Source organism: Desmodus rotundus, chromosome 10 (genome assembly GCF_022682495.2).
Source record: "Desmodus rotundus isolate HL8 chromosome 10, HLdesRot8A.1, whole genome shotgun sequence".
Lineage (NCBI taxonomy): Eukaryota > Metazoa > Chordata > Mammalia > Chiroptera > Phyllostomidae > Desmodus > Desmodus rotundus.
In genome coordinates, this window is record NC_071396.1 from 30,160,245 (window position 1) to 30,169,328 (window position 9,084).

The 9,084-nt window shown below is 57.7% G+C and overlaps 1 long non-coding RNA gene across 2 annotated transcripts in view; it reads right to left on the reverse strand.

The window, feature by feature from the left end:
* Positions 1-8,695, reverse strand: part of LOC123479860 (uncharacterized) — a 32,102-nt gene extending 23,407 nt beyond the window's left edge. For both annotated transcript variants that reach the window (XR_006655643.2, XR_006655642.2), the window contains exon 1: positions 8,555-8,695. This is a non-coding gene — a long non-coding RNA (uncharacterized lncRNA). The remainder of the gene's footprint in view (positions 1-8,554) is intronic.
* Between the last annotated feature and the right edge of the window lie 389 nt (positions 8,696-9,084).

Here is a 9,084-nt window from a genome sequence, read left to right on the forward strand (position 1 = left end):
GAGCCGGGCACGTCTCCAGGAGGGGTGGCAGCCCCCGTGGGGGACACAGAAACGCTCCCTTTTAGCCAGCAGCCAAGGCCGGATGGGGATCAGTGATGAATCTGTCTCATTCCACCTCTCCTCCTGCAGGCCTTTTCAAAAACGTCTTGTATTATTATTATTTTTAAACAAAACTTTAGGTTCTGGGAGTCTGCCCCACTGGCTGGGCTAAGACATCACTCAGGAGATGCTTCCTGCCCTGGGCCCCCCTCCCACAGTCTTTCTGGGGACCCCTAAATCCTGGAGGTTTCAGGGAACCAGAGGGAGAAGGGATGGAGGAGTCTTCTTAAGAGAGGTCTGTTTTGTTAAAATGTCCTCTGCCAAATAATTTCATAGGCAAGATTTGGGGACGTGGAGACTTTGCCTGCCCCTCCCCCAATCTCAGCCGGATTCCAGCAGGGCACCCAGGTGGATGGGGGTGAGACAGAGTCGCACCCCACCCCTGCGGAAGCCGGAGGTGACTCACCCATTCTGAAGCCCAGGCCCAGGTCCAGAGGGGGGAAGCTGAAGCCTGAACCCCACCCCCTCTGTATGTGCATGGGCCGTGTTGCTGTGATTAACTTATTAAAACCTCCTCGTAATTATTTTCATTTGACTCCCCCCCAAAAAAAATAGTTTGGGCGGTGTTGTGACGTGTTTGTATTTATCCATCGCGCCCCCCCCCATAAAACCTGTGTTAAAACAAATGTTACTTTTCTCTCTGGTGCCTACACCCTCCCTTTTGGAAACAGACCGCAGGGACCGCCATTAGATCGAATGGCGAGTCTTTATGGAAAGTGTTTTGCATAATTACATACCAAAGCCGGAACAGTCACCTCCACATTTTATGGGTCACAAACCATCAACAATTGCCACATTATTGTCCACGAAACCTTAGTCCCTTCATGGATGGCGCGGACTCCGCGGCCTACTCTAGAACCGCAGAGGATGGAAATTTCTCCTAATAAGAACCCCAGAAGATTCTGTCCCCAATAACGACGTGTTTACATCCAGTGACAAAGTTCAGAGGGCCTGCGCCCCAGAGGAAAGGAAGTCGGACTAGGCGGGATGGGGAGCCGCGATGGGCTAATACAGACATGGGCTTCAAAGGGGGCGCTCCCGGCCGCTCCCCTTTGGAGATCCGACCCCGTTCCTACCTTTGTCTTGCGGTAATTAAGATATTCTTATTTAGACAGGCAGCTTCTCTGGTAACTGAATAATATTAGCTCCTTTGATGTCAAACTTTTGACAGTTATCACACCAGCGCTGGGCAATTTAGCACCAACGCCCTCCTTTAAAAAAAGAAAAAGAAAGAAGGAAAGAAAGATAGAAAACCCCCATGGGCTTTGAAGAAATCTAATAAGTACGACCCTTATCACCAAATGATGTAAACCGCCTGCGACAGGCCGCCGGGCTGGGCGGAACTTTCCGTGTTCCTTCCTGAAGCCGAGTTTGGGGTGGAGCTCCCCGGGCCGGTGTTGGTGGCCCCAGAGAAGGGAGCCCCCCCGAATTCCAGCGCCTCCATCCCCCCACTCCTGACCCCGAGCCCGAGGCCCAGAGTGGGAGGGAACCCCCCACCGAGTCTAGCGGGGGGGGGGGGGCCGGGCAGGGATGCAGAGACGCGGCCGAGGTTGGGGGGGCGGGGACAGGTGCCCGCTGAAGCCTCGCCCTCGCCCCGGCTACCCGGACAGCCGGGTGGGACCGGCCACCCACACCCGGGATGACACGTCGCCGTTGCTTTCCGAGCTTAGTCGCCAAATTTGGGATTTGCCAGATGGCAGGATTATCTTCGCGTCTGTTATAGTGTGTGTGTGTGTGTGTGTGTGCGCGCGGTGGGGGCCGGGGATGGAGACAGACCACCGCCTATTCCTTCAAAACGCACGCCCGCCCCTTGGCCGATGCCCTCCCTGGGGCTCTGGGCGCCCCGAGCCGCCCTGCGGCAGGCAGTGGGCAGAGCCCCCGCCACCCCTGCCCCGCGGGCAGCCCCGGCGCCCAGACGCCAGGAGCTGGGGGAGGCACATGAGAGTTCTTCACTCAGAGGAGGCGGAGGGGGAGCGCGCGTTGGAAGTGAAGAGGGCAGCGGGGGCGGGGCGGGAGAGATGAGTCTGTGGCGGTGACACCTGGAAGGCATTGTCCTTTCGAACGACACCTGTCAATCTCCGCTCCGGGGTCCCGGGCCGGGGGCAGGGAGGCCGCGGGTCTCCGCGGTGATGTCATCGCAGAGTGGCGGCCCCGCGCGGGACGGGGAGGGGCGCGAGCGGGCGGCTGGGCGAGGGTGGGCCAGGAAAAGAAAGAAAATAAACAGCGGTCGCGCTCCGTCGCCGCGTCCCGGGCTCCGGATTTACATGGCAATCAATAGTCCAACTTCAGTGTTATTTCTAATCTGGGATGACCCGCCTCGCCTTTGCGGGGGGCCAGGAGGGATGGGGTGACAACCTCCCATCCCACACAAGCCGCCACCCCTGGGGGAGCCCGGCTATCCCGAAGCCTGAGGTGTCCGACCCGCCGTCCAGATCCAGTGCCCGATTTTCCTGGAGTTTTTTTTTTTTTTTTTTTTTCCAGGCGCAGGCTTCAGGTTTAGGAGGGGACACGCGGGGATGAGTTTGGAAAGTCCTGTGCTGTTGCAGGGGGCGAGGGGAGTGGGGCCTCGGCGTGGGTGGGCGCGCCAGGGCCAAGGCGGGGTGCTCTCGGGGCGGGAGGAGGGCGATCCGGAGGCCCCAGCCCGCAGGCCGGGGCCGGGGGTGGGGGGCAGGAGAGCGGCGGCCTCCGCGGGGGCCGCTGCGGCGTCCCCAGGAGTCTCGGGTTGGTCGCGGGGAAATTCCGCTCTCCCACCTACTGAGTTCCCACCCCCAGCCCCCTGCGCACTACTGGACTCCCCTTCTTTCTATTCTTTTCCGCCTGAGCTAATTAGCAGCCTGCCAGCGGCCTGATTTATGGAAACGCTCGGGCGGGCGGAGGCGCGTCGCCCGCCGAGTCCGGGCAGCCTCCGGGCGGAGTGGAGGAGGGGTCTCCCCCGGCCCCCTCCGGCGGTTTTCCCTGCGCTCCGCCGGAAAAATGGAAGTTGCTGTCCTCTCTGCCCACCCTCCGCCCTGGCTGTCTCCGAGGTCCCCAAGCCCTCGACGCCCCAGCCTGGGACATTGGGAGCCCTGGCGCCAGCGGGGTGGGCTGGGGGCGGTGGCGGTGCAGCCGACCATGGAGGCCCCGGCGGACAGATGCCAGGTCCTGCTGACCCGGCGGGCGAAGGGGCTCGGATAGAGCAGGAGCCCGGTGCGCCCGGGGTGGGCGCCTCCCTTCCCACGTCCCTGTTTCCAAAGCAGGGAGGGGACCTTACACCAGGTCCGCATCGGGCCCTCAGGCCGCAAGGGAGGTGTCTCAGGCCAGGGTGGGGCGGAATCGCCCCCAAGTCCCCTGTGATTGCCCCAGGGGAGGGCGTAGCGCACTTCACCCACCCCCACCCCATCCCCGGCCTCTTTCTCCCGGGGCTGGTCTTCAGAGGGGTTCTCCAGTCGGAGGGTCCAGACAAGAGTCTGGGAATTTCAAGCTGAGCGAACTCCGGGCCACAGACCGGCTCTAGAGCCTGCCAGCCAGGCACTGGCCCCCAAACTGGGCGGGTCTCCTCGCCCTCCTTGGGCTTCTCTCTATCGTGGAGGGGGGGGGTGGCGGGGGCGAGAGGTGTTCTTCCTCTGTCCTGCTGACCCCAGAAATGAAGATGGAAAGGGACGGGGCTGGAGGAGTCAGGGGAGGACCCAAGGCAGCAGCACCTGTTGCTGGCGAGCCTGCTGTCTCTTGCTTCTCCCAGGCCACGTTAGTTGCCCGGCTCGGGGTTGCAGGCACTGGGAAGAGGACCATTCGACTCCCACCCACTCCCCCACGTCCGCTATGATCTAAACTGCAGTTGTACCAGAGCTGAGATTTCCTAGAAAATTTATTTTAAAAACACCCACCAGTTCACTGTCATCAGAAGCCATATCTGGACTCCGGTAGTGGGGCAGGTGTCAAATTGAAACCCTTCCCCCATCGCAGGACCTCTGGGTGCTGGGTCCCAGTCCTGCCCTCCCCTGGGCTCCCTAGCAGACAAGGGCCTTGTGATGTCACCGAGAACCCAAACCCACTGGCTTCTCAGGGCCCCTGGAAAATTTAATTTCTCACTCTTCTTCCTCACCTTCCTGCCCGCCATCTGCTGCCACCATTTCCAAATGGGTTAGTAAGAGGAGAGTGTCCTGCAGGTCGTGGCTCGGCCCCACCTGACTGAAGAAGGAAATGGACACCCTCAGCCGGCTGGGGACCTGGGCTGGGTCCCATCTAGATTGTGGCCTGGGTGTCAGCCCCTCTGAATTTCCAACCATGCTGAGGGCTGAGGCCACCTGCCCAGACACAGTGAGGTGGCCCAAATCCAGAGCTAAAGTCTGCATGGAAACCCGCCCCCACCAAAATGTCACCTACAGGCAGTGCAGGTCCCAGCCTGCCCGGGTCACTGGTGGGCCACACTCCCAGTGCAGAGCCTGGCCCCCCTCCTGCTCAGAGAACCCACTTGCAGGCCCTTCCAGGCCCCTCAGCCAATGCTGGCTCTTCGGCGCCCAAATAATATTCTTCATTCGTCTTTTTCAAAGTTGATTTATAGCAATCGACAGGTTAAAGCCTCCTCTGACTTCATTACGTTTAAAAGCTGTCTATTCCACAACTGTCACTTTTCATGACTTAACTCAGATAAATACTTGAAGAAATGCACTGGAAGAGACTCGGGTCCTGTTTATAATTCTCGGTCACCACGGGAACATGCCTAATGACCTGGCCCCCTGAGTTTCCGCAGACTCCTAAATGGGGCCGAAAATACTTGCACTTATACTAGAAACTTCAAGGAAGGTGAGGTGGCAGGGAGTGTGGGCTTAAGGAAGTGCAGCTGGCACTATTCCGTGACCAGGTGCAGGCTCGGCAAAGCTTCCCAACCTCCAGGGCCCAAGCCAAGAGCCCAAGGCTACTGGGTAAGGGGTCAAGGAAATGGCTTAACAGAGAGCCCAGCCTAACAGCCACGCCTCTGGCCTTGCTCGGACCCCACAGAGCTGACTGCAAACCCACGAGGAAATTCATGCAAGACGGCAATGCTGTTCACTGTGACTATCGGTAGAATTATTTCTATCATTGTTTCAAAAATGGTTTTGTTATTGCTATCATTGTTGTAAAAGGGCCCCCTCCACCGCAGGTTGAGAGAGGGGGTGAAAGGCATTTGCACCCCCCCCTCATCTTGGACTTGGAGCTTGTGAGATGTCTAGGGAAAGCAAAAGTGTAGAAATGAAAGCGCAGGATGGAAGTGTGTCCAATAAATCGAAATAGTTTCAATGTTACTGCTATTTGCCCAATGCTGGGTCTTCTAGGGCGGCTGTTAATTTCTCTCTTTCTTTCTCTTTCTCTCTTTGGCTCTCTCACCCACCCACACAGAACTAGCTCTCAGAAGTTAGCCAAAAGGAAAAGAAAGACACGAAAGAAAGGGGAGTGTGTGAGGGGAAGAATGAAAAGGGAAGGCAAGTAAAGCTACAGGGAAGAAAAGGAAAAGAAAAACCTATCAAAGAGGAAAATCTCCTGGTTTGGGGGAACAGCAATACGGAGTGCATACGATTTTCTACCCTTTTTTACCTTTCGTTTAAAAGAAAAAGATAACAAGGAACATAAAAGAGAAGCGAGGTGTCCCGAGCAGGGCTTGCAAGAGCTCCGGACTGTGTGGGCCCGGCCTGCCACGCTTGGGCCGAGCCCGATCCCCGCGCGCCGGCCCGCGCGCCTCGGGGGGCCCGCGCCCCGCATCCCACCGCGGACTCCAACTCCGCCGATTCCCCCCCGCAGCCACCCAGCCCCGCATTGTGCCTCGCCTGGGCCCGGCCGCGCAAACCGCTGCCGCCGGCCTTCCTCAGCCGCGGCCTCGGGCCTTCGCCCGCCCGCCGACCAGTCGGTTCAGCAGGTCCGAGCGCGCCCCGATTTCGGGGCCCAGGCGCGGGGAAGCCCGCGTTCCCCTCGCTCCGTGGCCGCGGCCTCGCTGCGGGAACGCGGCGGGAGGCCGGGCGCGCTGCCGTGCCCTGGAGCGCCACCTCGCCGCAGAAACGGGAATTACACAGCTGTGCCTCCCAGCCTTCTGCAGCCTAACTTGACGGTCTTCGGACTTTCTCCCCCAAACCCTAAGGCGAGCTTAAGTGCACAGGCCTCCTTCTCACCGGCTACACCCCGTTAACCGCGACCGACGCACCGCGAAGCGTCTGTATAGGCGTAAAAGGAAGGTAATAGGAGAAAGAGAAAAAAGTACATAGATGCAATTTCGCCAAGTCCAAGTCGTGACGCTATGTTCGTAGAAAATATAAAATAAACAAGAGATGTCCCTACGAGGCCGGAGGTTTGCGCCGTCACCGCGTTCTGGCCGCTCAGCTGTGGCCAATGCAAATATCTCCCTTCAGGCGGCGCCTGTGAAGTCATCCCTTCCCAATTACGATTTCCACCGAAATCCACTCATTCTGGTCCGTCAGATGTCCAAGACGCCTTGCCATGAAGGGGCCCGCCTGGTCCCCCCTCAGCCTTCGGCTCAGATGACAAAATGACCACAAAACTCAGTCCCTAAACCTGTACAAATATAAGCCAGCAAAAGCAGCGACAAGAGTTACAAATTTAATAGTATTTCTCTGCAAAGTGCAACTGGATGTTGGACCCTATTTTATCCAGGGCGTAACTTAAGAGGCTCACCCCACTCTTACGTCCTCGGGACTATAGAGATAGAAAGAAAGTTTAATTGACTCATATGGTGAGTCTCTGCTTCAATTTATTCCAAAACACACCATCCCAGAGACAGGTGTTAGAAGTAAAAACAAATTTCAGAAAACAAGATTTTTCCTGCAAAGGTGCTGAATGTGGTGTTAAAATTACAGTGTCCTATCATGTCCAGTAAAGATTTGTGTAGGGTTTTTGTTTGTTTGTTTGCAGCTGGAGGGTGCACAGAATTCTTTCTAATGTGGATTTGACTACGTTTGCTTTTGTTCAAAGGAGCTCAGTGGACCCCATGGACAATGCTGGCTGGACTGGAAAACTATGGCCACAGAGTGGACGTGGTCGTGTGTTAAGCCCTTGCATTTCCCTGCCTGGACACACTCATTGTGGAGCCCCTTTCTTGAAACTTTGCTTTTCCCGGGCGGGCAGGCTGAGCTCCCAAAGGGCACGCAGGCGATGGAGGGAGGGTCTTCTCCTCATAACCAACACGCATGGCACATTAGGAGACTCTCGGAGAGCCTTTGCTCCGAAATTACAGGGCTTAGCCAAGAAAATAGTCAGGTTGGCTTTCCGGGTGGGTGGCTTGTCTCTTCTTCCTCAGGCCAGGAAAGGTTCCTGGGAGACCATACGGGAAGGAGGCCTCGACTTCTAAGTAGGGATTGAATGAGGACCCCTCACCCCACACAGCTGGGGAGGGGTGGGGGGCCCCTGGGAGTCCTGGGGCTTGGTTGGGATGCTATGTCAGGCAGAAGGGGGCTGCTGAGAGATGCTGGGACCTAGAAGGCCCTGGGGTCCACTGGGGGACAGACATGAAGAGCAGGTACAAAAAGAGAAGAGAAGAAAGCAGAAAATTATAAACTTGAATCTAGTTGTCTCCAGGTTCAAGAAGTCTCTAGGTAGGAAAGGCTTCTCACCTCTCTCTCTCCTCCTTGCCTCCATTTTTACGTCCCCCCCCCCCCTCCTGTTCTCACATTCAGATTTTCTGGGGTTTTCCCCCCACTGAATAATGCCTGGAGATGAAAAATGATTTTTTATTGCTGTTACACTTCCTACCGCAAGATGCAGTGCAAGGCGGCGGAGTTTGTATTACAACTATGTCACAATGTTCCATTGATGCAAAACATGTAGCCAGAGGGTGTTGCTAATGATTCCTGGATTGGAGAGAGATCCAGACTGGGAGAGGAGAGGGTGAGGAGGGAAGGAGAGGCGGAGGAAGGGAGAAGAGAGAGGAATTTCATTAGAGAAGGGGGGGGGGGGGTATCAGCCTATCACCAGGCCTAATAACCTAATCAGGATATTTGCAGATTTCAAGGTTTTTTTCCCCTGGCTTGAGTGTGAGCTAAAGAGAAGCCAATTTCTTAAAACACCACAAAGTGGGGTTGTTGGTTTTTTTTTTTTTTTGCATGTTAATAACTATTAATTATGTTTACAGCCAGTTAACTGAAGAACTCTCCTTTGGAAAGAATCAAACTTCGGAAAACGCTTAATATAGATTAAAGGCTTTGCCAGGAGCCGAGGCCGTTTGGAAGGAGGCGGGTACCCGATAATCACCCTACGGCGGTGTTCCCGGCGCACTGCGGCCTGCAGAGGCTCCACGCCCCCGCCGCGGCCGCTCACACACGTGGGCGCACGCCTGTGACCGCCTGGTGGGGCCCAGGGTGCCCGCCGGGCGGCGCGGGCTGGGCCTCCACTCGGTCTGGGCGCAAATGTGTTGGCGAGGTCCGAACTCCCCGGCGCCCTCCCCCGGGAAGAGCCCTACTTAGGGAATGGAATCGGGAGATTTCGCGGTTCCTACCGTGGCCCAGGCCGGTCCCACCGCCCTGCAGTCCGCTTCTGCCCCCCGGGGCACAGAGAGGAGGGCATTCCCTGGGGGCTGCGGCCCTTTGAACCCCGGAGCCCTGGGCTCCCGCCCGGACGCGCGCAGCTCGCTCGGGGCTCGGCGGCGGAGCAGAGTGTGGGTGGCGGGTGGGGTTGAAGGGGAGTGGGGGAGCGGGAGGGGGTGGAGGGGCGGGGGCGGGAGCCGGGCGTTAAGCCTGGAAGCTTGGCTGTTTACCCAAACGATTTTCCTTTCAGGCCCAGACGCCAATGAGACAAGATCAAACTCCCCTCTTCGGAGTGTGTGTGTGTGTGTGTGTGTGTGTGTGTGTGTGTGTTGCCTCTTCCAAGCCGGGCTTTGTGATGGGTGCCCCCGGGACGACGGCTGGGAGGGACCAGAGGCCGACCCGGGCACCAGCGCCTCCTCCCGGGGGCTAGCAGCAGCCAGAGGAGGACGCAGGGTCTGAGCGCTCGGGAGGGCGCGCCAGACGCTCAGGGACGGGAGCCCAA